The 23,205-nt window shown below is 41.9% G+C and overlaps 1 pseudogene; it reads left to right on the top strand.

The window, feature by feature from the left end:
* Positions 1 to 335: 335 nt before the first annotated feature.
* On the top strand, positions 336 to 14,252 carry LOC121948432 (annotated as a pseudogene).
* Positions 14,253 to 23,205: the final 8,953 nt, after the last annotated feature.

Genomic DNA, 23,205 nt, shown 5'->3' with positions numbered 1-23,205 from the left:
CGAAATGGAACAACTGGCACAAAAGGTAACTTGTCCTGTTTCTTTGTGTAGTTTAATAATATAAAATGCCACATCAACACAAGAGATATTTTATTACACTGATTGGCATTTTTGTTTACATAGAATGCCAAATTGCTCAAAATCACATCAGACTGCAAAACTGTGACAGCTCTCATCTCCGTGTTTTGCAGCAAAAGAGGGCTCGTGTCAGCACCACAGATGCCATCTCACAGGGTGGAGCAGAGGCAGAGGCAGAGCCATCCACCACAGGGAAGGGAAAGTAGTCGTTGGGAAGCTTCTTTAAGAGCAAAGCTGTCCCTGCTCCTTTCTCCACTATGCAGTTGGAGGATGCCATTAAAGCTGAACTGGACAACTACCTGATGACTCCTACAATTGATGGAGTGGAAGATCCACTGGCCTGGTGGAGAGTGCACAATGTTAACTTTCCATGGCTGAGCAAACTGGCTCGTAAATTCCTGTGCATACCAGCCACCAGTTCACTATAAGAGAGATTATTTAGTGCTAGTGGTAATGTTGTCACATGTCAGCGCTCATGTCTAAAACCATCAAAGGTTGACACGCTGGTTTTCTTACCAAAAAACTGTAAAGAGTTATGTAGAGATGTCAGGAAAGCAAGTGTTACTGTTGATTAAATACTTTTGAGATTTTATTTGTTCTGCACTTCTCCCTGACTTGTGATGTTAGCCTTTGTTTAAAAAAGATATTTTCTATTTTTTCAAGAAAAATGCTCTATTGTTCACAGAGTAGATGTGCAATATTTGGGTGCTGCTGAGCCATAAATGAATGACCCATCTATTTAATGTCTGACATTTTTTTCAGAAGAGCAGAGGTAGGGTCATTTTATTTTAGTAAGTTATTTTATTACCATTACTTTTCAGTTTGACTTAAAAATATAGTCCAGGTTTCTTAATCTAGGGCTGAATAAAGTACTTTAACCGCTGCTATACAAGTATAGATGTTGATAAGCTAGCTCTCTTGAGCCATAAAAGACTGACCTTGACCTACCTACTACCTAATTTTGTTTTTCTTATTACTACTTATTTAACATTTTTCAAAATTGTTTTGTATTTTATTTAACTTTTTTTAACTCACAATTCAGGATTTTTGCACTACTGTTTTTTAAGTTAAGACAGACAAAGATGGCTCTTTTAGTTCTTCAGTTGTAATAACTGTTGTTGGTGAAGGACTTTAAAGAATGTACATGCATGTTTCTTGTTAATAAATACATTTGGAAACAATTCTTACCTTTAGTTTTCATCCTTGCATTAGAGTAACAGCTTTGAATGTTCTGATGGTATTATGACATTTTCTGTCATGTTTGTAAACATTACTGTACATGCTAAATATTGCACTAAAGCATGATTTGAAGAAAATCGTGAATTGAATTGAAATCACAATATCTGCCAGAAAAATTGCAATTAGATCTTTTTCTTAAATCGTTCAGCCCTACTGTGTGATCTGTATGAAGCATCTAATTTGCATGTTCAGCCATGAACCAGGAAGTAAACAGGAAGTGGTACGTAACTCTGCTGTAAATGGTCCAATATGACCCAAACTTCAAATGTGTGATAGGAGTCCCGCCCTGAACACATCTATATGACAATTTTAAGTGATAATGAAAGCGCCACCTATTGGCACAAGAAAGGCAAAGTTTTACAGTAACATGTCCAGCTCCTAGCAGGTTGACTCAAGTGATCTCAAAAAATCTTTAAGATGTTGATGATGCTTGAAGATGAATATTAAGAGTTTTCGCTGAAAGGTGTTAACGAAGTCGTATGGACAATTTCGATGTTTCTACATGACATCAAATACTGTTGTAACTTCACCCCAGATGGTCAGATCTTTAAAAAATGTCACAGATTTGATAAGAGTCCAGGCCTGAAGAAATCTGCAGTGCAATTTTGAATCTCACTCATAGTGCCACCAGGAAGTTACTTTTTTTGCTCTTTGATGTTTCCCCTGTAGCAGGTTAACTTAATTGACCTCATATCTAATTAGAATGCCGTAAAGACCTTCATGATACACAAAAATTACACTTTTCAGTTTTCAACAAATGCTTTTGCCAAATTTATGCATTATTTGCCATAAAAATGGAAGCACTTTTTGAGAGTCAAGGCATGCACCAAAACTCACCAAACTTAGCACACACATCAGAAGTCCTAAAATGTGATATTTGATCTGATTTTTTGCACTGATGTGCCAAACTGGCTCTGTAGTGCCCCTTACAGACTTCAACAAAACAGCCCCTGCAGTACACTTCACCTAGAGCTACAAAACTTGGGAGGCATGTGTAACAGTTCAAGACCTACAAAAAAGCCTCTTGGACCCATATCGTATACCCAACAGGAAGTCGGCCATTTTGAATTGAATGTGCAATGTTGGCGTATTTTTGGCCATTTTCAGGGCTTGCAATTTTTTGATCTTCTACAGATTTCATCCGATTGACTTCAAAATTTAAAAATCCTCTCAGAAGGCCATCAAAAGTTGTTACATTTGTGAGTTTTCGTCACACTGTGAGGTTGTTACTGGGCCAATCATTTCCATGTCTCACCATTAACCAGGAAATAGTTTATAATTCTGAGGGACATGGTCCAATCTTCACCAAACTTCACGTTTGATGACTGTCTTGCCCTGAACACATCTACATGACAACCTTAATGATGCCTCCCTCTGAAGTATAGGTTTCCCATGAACGCTGTTGCCATGGAGACCCAATGGTGGCCGCAAAAAGGAAGTCGTTGTAACTTTGCGGTTACCACAGTTGTGGTCAGGCTGATGGTATTTTCCAGATCTGCGATCTTTGTGATATACAAAACTGGTATCCTAATGGATATGTCACAGATATCATATGCTGAAAACTATACTATATTTATAGATCTGCTATGGATCACATCTTTCAGGATACTCTCCAAAAATGTTGCAGCACTGTTTTAGACATGCCTGAGAAGCACTGTTCACACAGACAGTGTGTTCCAGGCCTGAGTGCTTTTGATTAGTGACTGAGTAGCAGGTGCCACCATGTATTGCAGCCTTGAACACCAGTTTGTGAATGTGTGAATGTGACATGAAGCGTTAAAGCCCTTTGAGTGGTCGGAAGACTAGAAAAGCACTATACAAGTCCAGTACATTGAAAATGTACAATATATACCCTCACTATTTGAATAATCAGTGAATTGTTTGTTATTTTGCATTCCCAACGAAATAAAAGGAGAGTGGCAGTTGCACTCGTATAAAAGTGCTTCACATTTTTTTCCTTGTTCACAAGCTGCCCTTAGTACCTATGAGACTGCTGCTTCCTCCCTGTATAGATAACAGCTGAATATGGGGCAGGAGCCAGTAGATAAACAATACAGTTCACCCTCTACATCCCAATACTGGTGTTTTTTGTGTCTCATTAGGCTGGCACAAATATAACAAGGAGATATTACTTATAGTTATGGATGAATGATCACGATCACAGTGCCTTTGTTATGATGGACATAGGTGGAACATCAAGTGTAGAGATCAGATCTCCTAACACTGGAATATTCCTGTACTCTACTTTTTTGCTTATTTTCCTGTTTATTCCGACGCTCTTACCAGAAGGCATCAAAGTAAAGTACTCTGTCAATGAATTATTGGATGTTGAGGAGAGAGATGGAGAGAGGGGAAGAGAAAGAGCTCTGCAGATTTGTCAGTACGGTTGCCAACTGAGAACTTATCTACTCTCTGCTTTGGGAAGGTAATCAATTTCTGTCTCTTCTGCTAGAAAACAGCTTCACACTTTCTCTGCTGCAGAATTACTGGCGCCCTCAGCCATACTTTAAGCAGTTCAGGTCCGTCTAAATATAAGCTATCGTCTTTTTGTTTTTGGTCGTATTTTTTAAAGTGGAGTTATGGATGAATCTACTGTACGTTAATGTAAGGACCCAGAAACGCAGAGTGGGTGTGAAGAATTATTTTTACAGGGTTTGTTACACATTGCAAAATGGAAAAATACCCAGCAAAAGAAAAAAACAAGTTCAGCTGCTGGTTTGTTAGTTTAATGCCATTTTTTCAGGTGAGAGGATGCAAGATGATTGCCCAGATAGCAAAATATAACTGGAGCGGACATGGGCCAGATGTACTGAAAAATTCGGTCTGATTTGATAAAATGGATCTGCCCCAGTGTCTTTTTGCACAATGGGCCAGACCCAGCATGGATTCACTTGCCAGATCTGCAACAGTTTTGGGCAAGAACTGGTAAACAGTAGCAAAAACCAAGTTAATATATGGTCTGATATAATATACGGCCAAACATGTGTTACCCAAAAACTACACTCTGATCAGCACTGGGCCAGATGTAGTCCAGATTTGTACCAAAACTGTTTTCAGTATTAAATATGAGGGTCCATTTGTTGAATGTATACTTCAATGTGTTTACATTGCAAATAGAACTACCAAGGCAGTCATTTTGACTGCTTTCAAAATTTGCGACTGTAGTTGTTTCTCTTTAAGTAGCAATGATGTGTGGAAGATGAAGAAACCTCCGTGGACACCGACTTGGTTGCATAATAATCAATTTATTGCAGCAAAGTTCAGCATCCACCAGGCCCCATGGTCTGCCTGGGAGAGGATTCAGGACCAATACGAATCTCTCTCTTTCAGCTCATGCAAGTCTCTTATATACGTACAGGCATCAATACATTTGTCCGTAAAGCAACTCTTTACCTGCTGTGATCAATCACAAAACACCACAAGTATCTCCTTATTTGGAAGGAGCCTTATTCCATATTACTTCTAGCCTGGCGCCAGTATTCTACACATTTGTCTTCCAGGCCTAAACATCCCTAGACCACTAACTTCGAGGCCTCTTTGCCTGACCAAATTAGGAACTTTAAGAAACTGAGCATAATACACTACACAACGTCATAACTTGGTTTAAAAAAAACCTATGTACCAATAGGACCCTGACTTTTCCTAAATGTGTGTATATTTTATTCTAACATTGTTTTATCATTAAAATTTCAAAACACAAAAGAGATCTGAGTATTACTACCTCGAATGACCATAGCAGTCAAATTGACTGCATGTTTTTTACAGGGGGTGTCATATTTCACTATTTGCTACATTTTCCCGCTCTTTCTCCTGCTCTATTGTCTGTTTGTTTTTTATGCTCTGTGAAGCTAAAACCTAGTTATAGCTTCACTCTAAACCCAAGAGAGACAAAAATGACAAGTAGAAAGAAAATGTCTCTTATGGAGGCTTTAGCCTTGCTTCAGAGTCTTGATGAGGAAGAATCCGACGGAGGAGCAGGTTCAGAGAGTGATGTCAAGTCAAGTCAAGTCAAGTCAGTTTTATTTATATAGCCCATTATCACAAAACAAGGTTTGCCTCAGAGGGCTTTACAGTGTACGACATCCCTCTGCCCTTAGACCCTCACATCACCCAAGGAAAAACTCCCCAAAAAGAACCCCTGTAACGGGGAAAAAAAAGAGGAAGAAACCTCAGGAAGAGCGGTAGAGGATAGTGAGGGATCCCTCTTCCAGGACGGACAGACGAGCAATAGATGTCGTAAATAGCAAGTGAAATACAATCATGGCAAAAATGTCTCTTAGTGTTTGGAAGAAGCTTCATCTAGCTCTGAGAGTGATTCAGAAATCATTTCAGAGATGCCCACTGGAAAAAAAAGACGACTGGAAACATCGAATTCCACACTTGCTGACATCCCATCTGCTAATTTTCAAGGTATGAGGCCTACAGGAGGACTCCTTATTATCATCATTATTATTAGGCTATTGTTTGCTATAATGCATATTTCTGTAATGTAAGCCTGTGCTAGTTTTATGTGATCTTGTGAGCCTTTAGCCTGAGCCTTAGCCTTTATTTAGGTATTGCAGGGGCCTCCAAATAATTTACAAAACAGCATGATTTTCTGATAGACAGCTTTTTGGTCTATCAAGTGTGCCATAAATTGGAAAAGGTCAATTAAATAAATAAAACACTGATTCATTATAGTTTTCATTTAGTGTCTTGATGTGTTTTTTACCTATTCCACCAATTTATTCTTAGATGTTTTTAATGATAATCCAAATTATAATCAAATAATGTCCGAGCAGTCAAAATGACTGCTATGGTCATTCTAGTAGTTGCAGAATTCTGGTAGACCGAGTGTTAAATTTGTCTTTCTATTAAAAGCAATAATTTTTTATAACAGTGCCATTTATCCTTGGTAACAGGGTGCACCATAGCATTGCACAAATTGCAACATTTAGGAGCATGATATTGCATAAAATCTTGGTAAAACCAAAATATTGTAAACAGCATATCCTCAAAACACAATGCTGCCATAGTAAGTTTTTAAGTTCAAAATGTAAACATGAAAACTGAAGTGGTGTAAGTGCCACGTTCTGCTCTCCGTCTCTTTAGTAAACAGAAAGTATGTGTTCAGTTCAGGATACCAGTTTTATTTGGAGTGGGCACCTGCAGATCATTTTCAGATGTTTTTTTCATCAATTCCAATTTCACTGTTTATTCCATATGAATTTTGTCTTCTGATTGGATAAAAGCCATTTTGAAGCAATCTACAGGTAGATCCCTCACTGAACACTCTTGCAATGCCTGCAGAATAAAAAACAATTATTGCGACACAAAAATATGAAATTAAAAAAAACATAAAATAAATGAATAATAAAAGAAATACATTAGAAAAAAAATCCTAACACACCCCACAAATCAAGTCATAGAACGCATTTCCATACAACACACATTTTCATGGTCTTAAAACTCTGAGGAGATGTGGAGAGGAAGTTGTCACAGATGATTCTACAACAGATCAGATCAGTTTTTTTGTTTTTTTCCAGAGATTAAGATCTTCTTTTTTCAAAAAGATAAGTTTTAAGAGGATAAAGATGGATGAACAGTTAACAAAATAGATCGAGAAGTGGTTTTGTTTGATAAAATCTTTTTGAAATGTTTATTTGAAACTTATTTAAATACATTTTGACTTTTGAATGAAAATCATTTGTTCCTCCTTGTTGAGTTGAAGAGAAACAGACTCAGCTCGCAACAGGCATGAGAGCTTCAGAATGCGACAATTGTGAGATTCAAACAACATCGGCTTGAGAAAGACCCACCGAAGCCTGGCTTCCTCTGGGTCTTTCTTTGTGTTAATAAATGAAACACCTAGTACAGATAAGTCCTGTAGCAGAGATGAGAGAGCCAACAGCCAGCTTTTAGATTTTATGTTATTATTTTAGATGTCATTAGAAAAATGACAAAGTATTTGCTCCTGGGGTCTGTGGCTGGAGCTGAGGTGTGTGTGTGTGTGTGTGTGTGTGTGTGTGTGTGTGTGTGTGTGTGTGTGTGTGTGCACGCATAATTGTTGCTTGTAGCTGGCTGTCAACTCTCATCTCTGCAACAGAACTTATCTATACTAGTCAATTCATTTCTTAACACCAAGTAAGAGGTCTGCACCTCAATGGAACCCAAGCACGCCATGACATAACAGCTCAGCAAATGAGATGAGTGATGATTAATAAAAATAAATACCTAAATTTAACACATTGAGAAGCAAAACTGACACATGAGCACCACTGTGCGCGGTCTCTGTGTGTATTGTGTTAATAGCATATTATAGCAAAAAACACTTCTCTCTCCCTCCCTCCCTTCCTCCCTCTATCTCTCTCTCTCTCTCTCACTCTCCCGACCAACCAAGCTCGCCCAAACCAGTCAAAAACCCGTTGGGTTGGCCAGCATTTTTAGCCTGAGGTTCAAATTGCAAACTCTAATTGTAACTACAATACCAAAAAACTCAAACTATGACCTCATGCACTATACTGTACACTGCAAGGCAGTAACAAACATCAGCAGTGGTAACAGTAGCAAACTCTCATTAAAATATTAGTTGCTTCGAGTGTTACCTGCGCTCGCATCATGCGGCCCCCACGACCACCTCCTTGGTCAGTTGCCAAGTTGAACCATCTGATTACATGTTTATTGATGTCCATGTCTGACGCTTGCTTTGTCACAGGACTTTTGTGTACAGCGCCTATACAAACAACATTCACAGAAAACTAATGCAAGCACCATAAGGGACACAGTCCACAGTGAACAACACGGTTTAATCCAGATGCTATGTGCAAAACTTGAGGTAAATCTTTTGCTTTTTCATAAAAGCATGAAACTTGGTACAGCTGTACAGTTTGGGGGCCTGAACATTTTCAAATATGGAGCCATCGCAGAATTGCTTTGTGGTTGCCTTGGTAACTTTTCATTTTTTAACACAGCATAATTATGTATTTTTGCATCATATTTCCGGAACCAAACTTAACAGAGAAAAGAGGAAGTCTACCCCTGTGTTTTAATGGTCAAGGATTACAGTGACACAACATGTGACATCATAAACTGTTCAAGTAAACAGCTAAAGGTGAATTCAGAGACATTGTGAGATGGAACTTGACTTTTCCATAAAACCTGGTACAGTTATACAGTTTAGGGCCCTGAACATTTTTAGATATAAAGCCATTGCAGAATTGCCTCCTGGTTGCCATGGCAGCCATTTTACTTGTAGCCATAGCCGAATTATGTATTTTGCATAGTATCTCCTGAACCAAACATAATGACACAGAAAAGGAGATGTGTAACCCCATGTTGGTCAAGGATTAAAGTAATACCAAATACAACACCATAACCTGTTGAACAGTTAATGATGAATTCAGTTATGTGACTAGCATTGGTAATATTGTAACTTCTTTTTTCATAGTTTAAACTTTTTCTAGTGATATGTTTTTGCATTCGTACTCTTGTGCAATTACTGCCTTTATTGCCTTTATTTGTCTAAAGGCCATCTTGCCATTTGCTCCCTTCCAACTGATTTTCTTGGCCACACTATCACTAAAAATGTGTGACAGGATGTTCTATGTAGCGGTTATTAATAATTACATTAGAATTTGGATTTTGCACTCGTTAAAGTAAAAGGGGCACCACTCTCCACTTAGGAGAGAATTAAATTTTAAATTATGACAGTTTCAAAACATGTCATCACTTTAATCAATCTCACAATATACCGTTTATCCTGTATACATTGATCTTGTTTCTCTCATGAAATAATATCAACAGACAATGACTTGGCGATAAATGAAATAGCTAATAAAATGTAGAGATACAGAAATGCAGTATATAGTATATAGAGAAGGTAGTATGACATATAAAGGACAGTGAACAAATGAAAGGGAACCAAAGTGATGTATGTTCAGGTGATGTAAATGATTAATTATGGATGATAGTGGGGGAAATACGTGATCGTCTAAAGCGTGGATGCACACTGAACGGTGAATTAGAATTTAGAAATTTGGCATTAAAGCTTCGCTATACGACATCAACTCTGATCACTAGAAAATGTTATTCTGCCTACTTTTGCCAACTTGATTAGACTTCTCCGGGGGAGGTCCAGGTCGTCGCTTCACTCCAGTGGAGAGCTGTGGCACGTCTTCCAGATGAGGTGACCCGCTGAAAGGCGGCGGCGGCTGGGCAGGTGGAGTCGGTGTGCGGCGGTCTTTAACTGGCCTTGGTGTTCGCCTCGGCGAACCGGTAAAAGTCTTTGAACAAAGTCCTTAAGGGCAGGCAACGGATGCTGATAGTTTGTGCAGCAGGTGATGCTTCTAGATCCGTGGCAGAGTTGATGGCGAATCGCTGAGTGTCCTTCAATTAAAAATCCGCTCAATTAAAACTTGCAGAAATAATGAAAAGACCTAACGGAATTTAGGAGACATGATGAATTACACGATCTAACCCGTGGTGTATAAATTCACGTATCTCATCACCACTATAGTCTCATTACTCTAATGTCAAACACGTTAGGAGACCTAAAGGCAATTTATAATGTAACACATGATTCTGAAGATCCTTGGCTCAATTCTGTTAAATTACCACTCATAAAATTATTCCATGGATTCTAACGAACTTGGTAATTACTTAGTTAAAGGATTACCGTCTAACATTATACAATGAATGTAAAATAAGATATAACTATAAAGTTGGTTACAAGATTACTGATAACTAAGGCCACTAGATGGCAGTATGGCTCCATCACAAAAAGGGAATAAAACATGCTTTTACCTAACTCATTCAAATTAAATGATAAAAGAATGGGAGTTGTTTCTTCTTATTCATCAAAGCACAGAGACAAACTCTTACCTACAAAGAGAAGGATTAGAGAATTAAGTTAAACTTAACTCGCAACCTTGGTCCAAGTGGTCATGTTAAATGCTGGTCTTAACAAAAGAATGTAGAATGAGTTTACAACATGTCCTACCTCTGTGATGGCAGGGGGGAAGAGGACATGAGAGGGGAGAACATGTGTTTGTTTGTAAATGTGTGTGTGGACTGAGACAACAAAGAGAAAGCGAGAGAGAGAGAGAGAGAGAGAGAGAGAGAGAGAGAGAGAGAGAGGTAGTGGGCCCTTCTGAAATTCTTGGTAGGAATGTGTCTCCAGTGCTCGATACCAAACTTCAGTCTTTGTGACAAAGACAAGAGACAAATGATTGTTCTTGTAGGTCCAAATGACCTCAGGAATTCATTTGGATGTCTTAACACCCTGGTGTGAACTGGAAGAGACCCCACGAAACTGTTATCTCTCATGGCATCTTGAGCAGGAAAGCGTCAAAGGCTGACACTTTTAGTGGCTTAAAAGCAGAACGTGTTTTGCAGATGTCCACAGGGAGTCTCAGTAAAGTTAATTAACAACCCTCTGTTGGATGCTTAGGGTTCGTAAAACAGTGTCTCTTGACGTGTCCCCCTCTTGCACAGGGAAAGTTGAGCTCTGGAGTTCAGCAGTCCACTACATCCAGGTAACATGCTTGGTGTCCTGTCCCTGAATGGAACCCAGGATGGAAATCTAGGATAATGAAAAATTAAGACAAATTATAACTGTAAATTAACTATTCTGTCATTGTCATAATTTGAATGACTTGAAAGCTTAAAGAAACAGGGGGAGGACAGAGAGAGAGGTAGCCACAGGAATCAAATGGGTTTCGAAGTGCAGATTCTGCAGAGGATGGTTCTCAGCATTCACACTAAGAGTGAAGAAAAGGATAATCATAATGTTAAAATTATAGTAGCTCTATTGGTTAAAATGTAAGTAGGACAACTCAGTTCATACCAAGTTATTTTTCTGTGAGGAATTGCGTGGTTCTTTCAGCCACTCTTTGAAGTTTTCCACCTCCTCGAGTGAACCAAAGGGAAACTGAATGCCTTCAGGTACCTCAGTAGGACATTCATCAACCACTCCCCCAGGAATTAAGTTGACCAATGCAATCAGACCTCAACTTGTACTTAATAAAGCTAAGTTTGGAAATAAAAAAAATAGAAAAAATATTTACCACATCTTTAACACTCTGACATCATGTATGGTCCAGTGTTGGCTTGGCTTCTCTGCTAATCTTGTAGCTTTGTGGATTTTTTCATCACTTTTATAGGATGACCAGTATATTGCTCCATTGTTGTACCAAGACTGTGGCACCACAGACACAGACTTCTGCCCATCTAAAAACTCTACTACATGAAACATCCTGTAATTGAAGGAAATCGGTAGAGGAAAAAAAGACAACAAGAGAGCACATTCCATTGGTACACAACATAAAATTCTGGATGCCAGCTAACACTGATCATATCACAAGTGAGTATAAGTGTAATTGTTCTGCCATTTTAAACAAATGTATATATACACCGAAACGAATTGTTCTTGCAAATCCTTGACCACAGACTGCTTACATGCCATCAAATATGAAGATCACACCGAACAATGTTAATTACTGTTGTAGGAGCCATTTTATTTTATTTTATTTTCTGTTGTATGTAATTACCTCCTCCAAACGCTAGGGGGGTGTATTGGTTTGGTATTGCCGGAAGACATTTAATCCAGAGAGCATCAGTAACAGGGGTGGCAATTGGGTGGAAGCAATCAGTTTTTGACTGTGCTCAGGGAAGATCGCCGTGTTTTCGTTATACTTTAAGTTCTTTATAAAGTGCCGGATTATAGATGTGATAAGTGCCGGATTATTGATGTGATGGCGGAACGACGAATAAACACATGTGATGAGGAACCTGTGAGCCTGGACCGTCTTTTCCGAGTACACGTAGAAACAACAGTAGCCCAATTAGCAGCCGGTAGCGGCTAAAAGTATAGGACTTAGCCACTACAACTGTTTCAATGTATGCAGTAAAGGCATTACCACAAAACCTCCCTTATGAAGACCTATGCACTTTTTTGTAACATCTGACATTTTTGCATACTTGTACTTAAAACAATCAGCAAGTTAGTCAATGATCTGAGACAGTGTCTTTGTGCTGTAAGAGCAATGAGTGAAATTCCAAAGGTTAGGGCCCAACTACATATACTGTCTCGGAGGCTACATGGCTCAACACCTTCATCATCAGATTCAGACAAATCTGAGCTACTGCACTGAGGAGGGTCATGAATGTCCGCATCCACACAGTCAAAAGTGTTTGCATCCATATCATGGTCGGAAATGTTGGTGTCCATGTTTACATCTGTTGCAATGTCCTACCGCACTACTGCATTTTCACTGCAAATGTCCTCCATCACACTTTCTCCAGTATGATCGTCAGCATTAAAAGGCAAATTAGTGCTGCAGTCATCATTCATTTGCTGTAGTGTTCTCTTAAGGTCTCTTCATGCACGCCTTCTCAGAGTGGAGTAAGAAACAATCCTTGCTTCCATCTTTTACTTACGTCTTCAGCAAACAGCACAGGAACAGATGTTAATCACTGACCTACTGGGAGAGAAGAAGAGATTTCACAGTGTTTCATACAATATAGTGCCGCTACTGTTAACATATATTTGGCTAAAGGTGCATTTCACTGTACAAATAAAATAATTTTACCAATTACAGCATAACCATTTACATTTTCCTATGTGGCTGAACAAAGCTATCTCAGTAAAGAGATAGTGGCAGTGTTGAAAGTAAATTTAGAAAAACTATTTTACATGTAGACCCCCCCTGTTGAGTGCAGTCTTTTGCTCATTTGCCCTTATGTCTGTTGTAGTAAAGTGGCGCATAATAGGCTAGGGCTACATGTCTGGATTAATCTGATGTGAGCTCATTTCACTTTGTATGAATGCTACTTACTCTCTACTCACTCTACACTATGAGGGGTAACACTCAAGTTATCTGCTTTAAATACATTAACAGCATTATCCAGTTTGTACATTGTATAGGTGTTTTAATTTAATGTTTTTGCTTGGAGAAAATAGGCATCCGTCCATTAGTCTGAAAATAAAATGTCATTTTAGTATTTTTACATTTTCTTCATCCTATTGTATGCATTGTTTAAATTTCTACTGATCTAGAGCACATCATGTAGAATCAAGTTCAGACAATTAGCTTCTAGTGTTTTCCTGAACTGACGTTTTATATTACAGCAGTAAGTGATTGTGATAAGTATGTTACCTTGTTGCTGATAGTCACAACAGTCTGTCTGTCTTAAGGATGTAAAAGCCTGGATGAGCCGTAATTTCCTGATGTTGAATTCAGACAAAACTGAAGTTATTGTTCTTGGCCCCAAACACCTCAGAAGCTCCTTTTCCAACAACGTAATTTCTCTAGATGGCATTACCTTAGCCTCTAGCACTACTGTACGGAACCTCAGAGTTTTATTTGATCAAGATTTATCTTTTGCCTCCCATATAAAACAAACTTCAAGGACGGCTGTCTTTCACTTGCGTAACATCGCAAAAATTAGACATATCCTGTCCCCAAACAGATGCTGAAAAATTAGTACATGCGTTTGTCACCTCTAGGCTGGATTACTGTAACTCCCTATTATTTGGTTGCCCCAACAAATCTCTTAGGTCTCTCCAACTGGTGCAGAACGCTGCTGCTTGTGTTTTAACGGGAAGCAATAAAAGGGACCATATTTCTTCTGTTTTAGCTTCTTTGCACTGGCTCCCTGTGAAATCCAGGATTGAATTTAAAATCCTCCTCCTTACTTACAAAGCTCTAAATGGTCAGGCTCCATCCTATCTGTCACAGCTCATAGTTCCTTACCAACCCTCAAGATCACTGCGCTCTGAAAATGCAGGGTTACTTGTGGTTCCCAAAGTTTCCAAAAGTAGGATAGGAACCAGAGCCTTCAGCTACCACGCTCATCTCCTATGGAACCATCTTCCAGTTTCGGTCAGGGAGGCAGACACTGTTTCAACTTTTAAGGGTAGACTTAAGACCCTCCTCTTTGATAAAGCTTATAATTAGGGCTGGCTCAGGTTGCCTGGACCAGCCCATAGTTAGGCTGACATAGGTTGAACCTGCCAGGGGACTTCCTCTGATACGCTGAGCTCCTTTTCCTTCTCTCAATGTTGCCCTCAAAAAATCATGCATGTCTGTTAATTGCATTGCCATTTGCAAGCTTAGCTTAGCCTCAGTAGTTTAGCTTTGCCTTACATCTGTGATAGCCTTGTGGTACTCTCACTACCTGGGGCTCGCGATTACAGAGCCTGGGTCTGTTGAATTGCACTACGTTAATCCTGTTGCCTCTCGGGAGACTTCCTGCTCCCTTGTTTCCTAGTTTTCCTGGATCCTGGCCGTAACCTTGACTGTGCCTGACCGTGGTGATAGCTGTGCTGATGCTGCGATCCTGCCTTTGGTTGTGCTCGTGCTGTGGCTGTACTGATACTGTGCCCCCCGCTCGCCCTGATTGTGGTCTGGTCCTGGTTGCGCCGATGTTGTGATCTTGCCTTTGGACACCTCCCTCTCAGCATATGCATGAGACTGTTGTCATCACTCTCAACATCATCATAGAGTCCAATTAATAATTTCACAACTATCGTTATTGTAATATCACATGCATCTGTTTCTATTATTGCCGTGCCTCTCTCCCCCTCTTCTCCCCTCTCTCTTTCTCTTTCCTTTTTTGCCATGATTGTATTTCATTTGTTATTTACGACATCTATTGCTCATCTGTCCGTCCTGGAAGAGGGATCCCTCATCATCCTCTACCACTCTTCCTGAGGTTTCTTCCTTTTTTTCCCCATTCAGGGGTTCTTTTTCGAGAGTTTTTCCTTGGGTGATGTGAGGGTCTAAGGGCAGAGGGATGTCGTACACTGTAAAGCCCTCTGAGGCAAACCATGTTTTGTGATAATGGGCTCTATAAATAAAATTGACTTGACTTGACTTAACAGTTCTTCTGGCCAAGATGGAAATTATGGGGAAGTTAAATTAAAAACATAAAATCTAGTATTAATCAAAAGTACCGTTGACTGGTGCTGATCAGCTAACAGACTAACCAAATTCAAATTAAGACTTTTCCCAAACAATTATGTTACATAGGTCTACGTATTATCATTGTAAGTCATTTTTGTCCAGCCATTCAACTAAATGTTAATTGTCCTCAGCATTATATTCTCAGAATTATACTGTTTTACCACCTCACAGTGACAACTGAGACAGGCATCATTTAACCCTCTGAGGTCTATGCTATTTTTTCCCGTTTTTGGAGCGCCTGCATTTTTATTGGATATTCAGTATACGTGGATTCATGTATAATATAGTTTAAGAAAAGTTTACGTGAGTAGTTTACTCGTTAAAGTTTAAATAAGTAATAACACGACAAAAGAATCAATGAAGCAAGGCAAAACCTCAGACACACAAAAAAAGTTTTCAGCACGAAACTAACAGCAATGAAATATTGACCAACAGCGTTAGCATGTAGCAGTTACCTTGTAGCAGTAGTGCAGTTTGAGGCTAACAAGAAACTTCACCTCCGACTAATGCCCGAACCCGCGCTGCAAAACGTGGAGCTAAGCAATGCGAATTCCACCTCCAATAAAACTTTACCTACATATCAAAGCATATTCACATCTCCTGCTTCATGCCGAGTCAAACTTCGGTGACTGACTGGGCGTAAAGCAATAGCAAAGAAGACTGTGTGGTTGACCCCACTTAGCTGTCGTTAATTTTAGTTTTCTTCGTGAGCCAACATGGAGAGGACAACACCAATATCCACTCGAACCATCATGATTTCTGTGTGCATCCTGCAATGCCCACACTAGTACAACAGGGCGCCCACTATTTCTTTTAATAAAGTCAAAGTTAACTTAATAAAGTGTGTAATCCTGGTGCACAAGCCCTTGTGATAAAAAAAAAAAAACTTAAGTTTGTCATTATATCTGTGTCTCCCACTTATGCAAATTGGTTACGTTACAATTCGAAAATATTTTCGTGGGCGCCAAGCATAACGCTTTATATACTATACGCTAATGTTGCTTTCATTGTAAATTTAATACACTTACGTTAGGCAGCCAAGTTAAAAGCATGTGGCTTATGCGCTGTGCTACAATGAACATTTACACAGCCCGACGAGTGCAGATACAAATGTTAAAGATCTAATGTTAACAGACGTTATATCAATTGTTACCAAAGTTTGTGTGCTAGTTGGTACTTTAATACTCTGTCTCTGTACTGACCTGAGAACTCGTATTAAATGCTTCCTGATTGAAAGATAAATCAGTCTCACATTTCATGAATAAGATTAATTTGTTGATGTTCTGGTGTTGGTTGCCATGTGCTGTTGTTGCCTGAATATACCCAGGTGCAGCATAATCCCACCATGTGCTTGCGTTGATATCATGGTAGTGGCATCCAGGAACATAAAGAGCAGACACAGAGGGATACCTAGAGCATAATATGCGGAAGTCCACTGCAAACCGGCAACATGTGATGACTCATGATGAGAATATGAAAATTGTAATCTTACTAAAGAACAAATGACATCTTTGCCATGTTTATGAATGAAAAAATTTCAAATCAAATCTGTGAGTATGTAGGATTCATGAGAGGCCCATTTTAATCTGAGCAAAGCATGCGTCAACGTCAATTCCTGAAAACAATGATGCATGTATACTTAATAGTACTGTATTTGAACAAAGGTGACCAGGAGTTAGAAATCATGCAAGTAGGCTTGAGCTGCACTGCTTCATTGAAACATGCCATGCTTCACTCTCTGCTTCACCTATGCAACACATTCTTTCCATTAAATTTCATTCAATTGTGCATTTCTCCCCTTCCCTTTATATGGAAGCCCTAAAAGGACATGTTTCGATACATTTTATTTTCTCCATTTTCTCGTGATATTTCCATTCTTTTTCTCAAGTTCATGACGTATTTATGATGTTATCTTGAGATTATCACACTCTTTTGATAACTTTTTTTTTCGTTATATCGGGAAAACAAAGCTAGTTTTCTTGTGATGACGGATTAATTTATCTCTTTGTCTAGGGAAAACGAAGCCTGTTTTGTCGAGATAAACAGATCAATTTCTGGTGATTAAGAAAAAACATCAGGTTGCTCACTGTGATAAGCAAGAGGAGGACATGCCATGTCGCCATCCACCATGCTAATGGTGAATAATTGTTTTGTGCTTTTGCAACTCTGAGGATACTACGTATGATTAGCTGATGTTAGGTTTACAAGAGAATCACAAACTACTAACAAACTAAGTAACTACTGCTTAACTGAGGCGCTGCTAAAGTGAAAGCATCATAGTTTGGCTTTTTCCCTCCTAGGAAGAGAGTGGAGTCTCAAAGGGTTATTAGAGATAGGAGATAAACAGTCACTAGTTCAGAAAGCATTAATTAAATATTTATTTGAAACAGGTTTAATAACTATGGCAATGGCAGTGCATGCTGATGCAGTAGCTGGTACGTCCGCGAATCCTTGCTACTTTGTTACCATATTTCTCCTGTTTTAGCTTTGTTGCACTGGCTCCCTGTAAAATCCAGTAGACTTAAGACCTTCCTCTTTGATAAAGTTTATAATTAGGGCTGGCTCAGGTTGCCCGGACCAGCCCATAGTCACGCTGACATAAGTTTAACCTGCCGGGGGACTTTCTATAGGGATCAGAGAGCAGTGGGACTAAAACTACTCTCTGACCTTTATATATAAGCCATAATAACTGATTAGTGACCCTAGTTTCGTTAGTGTGTATAATCCTGGAGCACAAGTTTCTTGTGCTCAGCTAAAATCCTCGTCCATGTGACGGGGAGGAGGGGGAGGTGGCAGAGCTTTCAGCCGGATCCGGTGGGGGTGGTTTTGAGTCCGTGCAGACCTGCCACTTTGGCTCTGCTTCCTCTGTCTTTCTTTCTTTTCTGTGACTGCTCTCTGGCATTCATATTTAAGTTGTAATTGCTGATCAGTGACTCTGGATCCTCATTGACTGCTTATCCTTTTTACTGCTCACCACCTGTGGTCTGTTGAACTATGCCAATCCTGTTGCCTCTCCGGAGCATTTCTGCTCCCTTGTTTCCTAGCTTTCCCGGATCCTGGCCGCAACCCTGGCTGTGTCTGATTGTGGTGATATCTGTGCTGATGCTGTGACCCTGCCACGGACGTAATTTTAGGGGGGGACGCAGGGGACATGTCCCCTGCACTTTTTCAAAACGCCGTTTTTGTCCCCTGCAGTTTTTACCGTCCAAAAACATTGTACACTATATTAAACTGAGGACACGTCAGGCACTAGGACCAAGCAGAAAACGGCCGCTAAAGCTGAAGCCTGTTTAGACCGCCCACACACTCCTCGATTGGCTCTGCCGTTTCTGTGTGATTGGCCATCCCCCCCGTCACTCAATCAGGTTGTAAACCAACAGGATTTGTACACTGGTTTGCTAGTTGCCCGAGACAGGAGCTCCCGACTCGAGCTTCCTGGTAATCTGCTGCTGCCTGTAGGCTAAGTTGTTGAACATCATGTTGGACGTTTGTTCTGCCTGGGTCACGTCAGCAAGACGGATTGTAATGTTAGAGATTTCATTTACACTAATGTTTAATTTATGTCCATGTGCTATCTATGTTGTGAATCGCGTGTGTGCGTGCGGCGTGCGGCGTGCGGCGTGCCTCTGTGTGGTGTGTGTGCGTGTGTGTGCGCGTGTCTGGTGTGTGTGTGTGTGTGTGTTGTGTTTGTGTGGTAAATAGGCGCAGCCAGGATGTCCAAAAAAGGAAAATGGACATTAGAGACTTCTTTAGAAGTCAAAGTGTAAGTTCAAATTATAGGCTACCTATCCTGCAACACCTTCCCACTTCACCTCCCAATAAAGCAGCATTCACTGCAAGATCGTCCTCATCATTTACAAAGCTCTCAATAATCTTGTAAAGTGTCTGTGAGTTTTGAAGTGCTGATAAATAAAATGTATTAGCCTACTGTAAAACCTCAACAATGCAGAGATTTTTTTTAAAACTTATATTTAATGCCAAAGAGATAGCCTACACTTTTGATTATTTTTATTCATTATTTTCATGTGTGTTGAAAGGCAGCAACTGTTTTTAAAAAACACCAACAATGAAAGATTTAGGGAAAAATACAATAAAACCTCAGATTACAAATGTGATTTTATACGTCCATACTCATGATAATTGTGAAACTAAGATTTTTTCTCTATAACCATGTCATCAAAATTGATTATTGTTACACCGCAAATTGTCACACTGTTCATGTCATGCATCAATATATTTTTGTCAGGTGATGGATAGTACAGACGCAGAAGGAGATACTGGAGGAGGTAGAGCAGGAGAGGCTGGAGGAGATGGAGGAGGTAGAGGAAGAGAAGCTGGAGGAGGTAGAGGAGGTCTGAACATGGGGTCAAATGCACACTGAGAAGACTGGTCCTGGACGGAGGGACTGAGCGAGTCGCAGCAGATTCATGAAACAGAAGAGGCAGTAGTTGCTCAGGGAGAGGAGGAGAGGCTGGAGGTCAACAGGTGGGTTGAAAGAATAAACATTAGGCAAGTGGATTAAGCATTGTGACAGATTCCAGTCAGAGAAACTCAGTGTAGGGAAGGATCTTGACATTTGGAGTTTCTTGAGGAAATGGAATGTCCTTAACAATTAGTAATTCATTAAAATAAATTGCTCATAGATATTGCAGGCATGCAGACTGCTGTAGATTATCTGAAGACAGCTCAGCCAGGGTCAACAGAGGGAAGGATTCAAACAGATCTTTGACAGGGCAACAGAGCTGGTCAGATCACTAAACTTCAGCCCAATTGAAATGCCTCGTATCCGCAGGCCACCGAAACGCCTACATTTCCTGGCGAAGTTTCAAGAATGCCCCTGCAGCTTCATTTGACTACTTCAGAAAGGAGTCCTGTGCTTCCAGATTACTGTGACAAAGCAGATTGCAATTCAAGAGCGGTTTCATCAAAAAGCCTGAAGTTTTCCAAATTGGAGAATCAGCTTTTAACGGAAAAAGTGAGGCCATGTGGACTACAGTATCCAGAAAGATTAACAGGAATTGGATGTCCCAGCTTTTAGCCATGTTCAAATCACAAAAACAAGGGCATGCTTGAAGCACAGAAGCTGAGCAGACATTCCTGAGAGACATGCTAGCCTGAAGTCAGAGGTCTTTTTGAATCAGGTGGAGGTCCTTGTGAGGCTGTTGTTGGTTGTTCCAACATCGTCATGCTGAAGCTGAGAGGAGTTTCAGCGCACTGAGGAGGTTAAAGACCTGGCTTCGCAACTGCAAAATGAAGCAGAATGGCAAACAATGTGGCAGTTTGTCACATACACCAAGAAAGGGTTGACGCCTTGGACTTTGAAAAAACTCTGCCAGTGATAGAAGACAAAATGTGTTTGGAAGCTTTGGATGAGTTGATTATGTTGACCTTCCTGTGGTCTTTGGGCAAATTTACCTTGTTCACTTTTCATTTGTCAAAAAGAGGATTTAAAGAGGATTATAATTGAAGTGCCCCTCACCTGAGCAAAACCACCTTATGTGGTGGAGGGGTTTGCGTGTCCCAGTGATCCTAGGAGCTCAGTTGGGTCGGGGGCTTCATGCCCCTGGTAGGGTCACCCATGGCAAACAGGTCCTAGGGGAGGGAAGACAAAGTGTCAGCTCACAAGATCACCCTTTGATTGACCTCCTTCCCGTGGTCCTCACCGGCCGTAATTTGAGGAGCCGTAGGGGTCGGGTGCAATGTGAGCTGGGCAGCAGCCGAAGGCGGGGACCTTGGCGGTCCGATCCTCGGCTGCAGAAACTAGCTCTGGGGATGCATGGCTTGGCTCTGGAACCAGTCTTCTTGAGAGGGGATGGACTGTGTCTTCTACTCTGGAGTTGCCACTGGTGAGAGGCGCCGGGCAGGGGTGGCAATACTTATTGAGGCTCGGTGCCTGCACGTTGGAGTTTACGCCGGTGAATGAGAGGGTAGCCTCCCTCCGCCTTGGGGTTGGGGGACGGATCCTGACTGTTGTTTGTGCCTATGGTCCAAACAGCAGTTCAGCGTATCCACCCTTTTTGGAGTCCTTAGAGGGGGTGCTGGAGAGTGTTCCTTCTGGGGACAAATCTCGTTCTGCTGGGGGACTTCAACGCTCACGTTGGCAACGACAGTGAGACCTGGAGGGGTGTGATCGGGAGGAATGGCCCCCCCGATCTGAACCCGAGTGGTGTTTTGTTATTGGATTTCTGTGCTCGCCACAGATTGTCCATAACGAACACCATGTTCAAGCATAAGGGTGTCCATATGCGCACTTGGCATCAGGACACCCTAGGCCGCAGTTCAATGATCGACTTTGTAGTCGTATCGTTGGACTTGCGGCCTTATGTCTTGAACACTCGGGTGAAGAGAGGGGCGGAGCTGTCAACCGATCACCACCTGGTGGTGAGTTGGCTCCGATGGTGGGGGAGGACGCCGGTCAGACCTGGCAGACCCAAACGCATAGGTCTGCTGGGAACGTCTGGCAGAGTCTCCCGTCAGAAGGAGCTTCAACTCCCACCTCTGGAAGAGCTTCGACCATGTCCCGGGGGAAGCTGGGACATTGAGTCCGAGTGGCCCGTGTTCCGTGACTCCGACCGGTGCTGTGGCCGTAAGGTGGTTGGTGCCTGTCGGGGCAGCAACACCCGAACCCGCTGGTGGATACCAGCGGTAAAGGGGTGCCGTCAAGCTGAAGAAGGAGTCCTATCGGGCCTTCTTGGCCTGTGGGACTCCGGAGGCAGGACAGGTACCGACAGGCCAGCGGAGTGCGGCGGCGGCGGTCGCCGAAGCGAAAACCTGGGCATGGGACAAAAGTTCGGCGAGGCCATGGAAAACGACTTTCCGATGGCTTCGAAGAGGTTCTGGACCACCATCCGGCGTCTCAGGAGGGGGAAACAGTACTCTGTCAACACTGTGTATTGTGGCGACGGGGCGCTGCTGACCTCGACTTCGGGATGTTGTGGAAGGAATACTTCGAAGACCTCCTCAATCCCACCGACACGCCTTCCGTTGGGGAAGCAGGGCCTAGGGGGGGACCGGGGGTGGGCTCCTCTATCTCTGGGGCTGAGGTTACCGAGGTGGTCAAAAAGCTCCTCGGTGGCAGGGCCCGGGGGGTGGACCCCGCCCGGAGTTCCTCAAGGCCCTGGATGTTGTGGGGCTGTCGTGGCTGACACGACTCTGCAACATTGCGTGGACATCGGGGGCAGTGCCCTTGGACTGGCAGACTGGGGTGGTGGTCCCTCTTTTCAAGAAGGGGGACCGGAGGGTGTGTTCCAACTACAGGGGGATCACACTCCTCAGCCTCCCTGGTAAGGTCTATTCGGGGGTACTAGAGAGGAGGGTCCGCCGGACAGTCGAACCCCGGATTCAGGAGGAGCAATGCTGTTTTCACCCCGGTCGTGGAACTGTGGACCAGCTCTGGACCCTTGGCAGGATCCTTGAGGGTGCTTGGGAGTTTGCCCAACCAGTCCACATGTGCTTTGTGGACTTGGAGAAGGCATTCGACCGTGTCCCTCGGGGAGTCCTGTGGGGGGTTCTCTGGGAATATGGGGTTTCGGACTCCCTGATACGGGCTGTCCGTTCCCTGTATGACCGGTGCCGGAGCTTGGTCCGCATTGCCGGCAGTAAGTCGAACTCGTTTCCGGTGAGGGTTGGACTCCGCCAGGGCTGCCCTTTGTCACCGATTCTGTTCATAACTTTTATGCCGGTGCGGCGTCTGCAGTAATGCGGACGCTGCACCGGTCTGTCGTGGTGAAGAGGGAGCTGAGCCGAAAGGCAAAGCTCTCGATTTACCAGTCGATCTTCATTCCTACCCTCACCTATGGTCATGAGCTTTGGGTAGTGACCGAAAGAACAAGATCGCGGGTACAGGCGGCCGAAATGAGTTTCCTCCGTAGGGTGGCTGGGCTCTCCCTTAGAGATAGGGTGAGAAGCTCGGTCATCCGGGAGGAGCTCGGAGTAGAGCCGCTGC

The sequence above is a fragment of the Plectropomus leopardus genome, chromosome 9 (assembly GCF_008729295.1).
Source record: "Plectropomus leopardus isolate mb chromosome 9, YSFRI_Pleo_2.0, whole genome shotgun sequence".
NCBI classification, from domain to species: domain Eukaryota; kingdom Metazoa; phylum Chordata; class Actinopteri; order Perciformes; family Serranidae; genus Plectropomus; species Plectropomus leopardus.
Note: the sequence above shows the minus strand (reverse complement) of the source record. Positions and strands in the feature narration are given on the sequence as shown.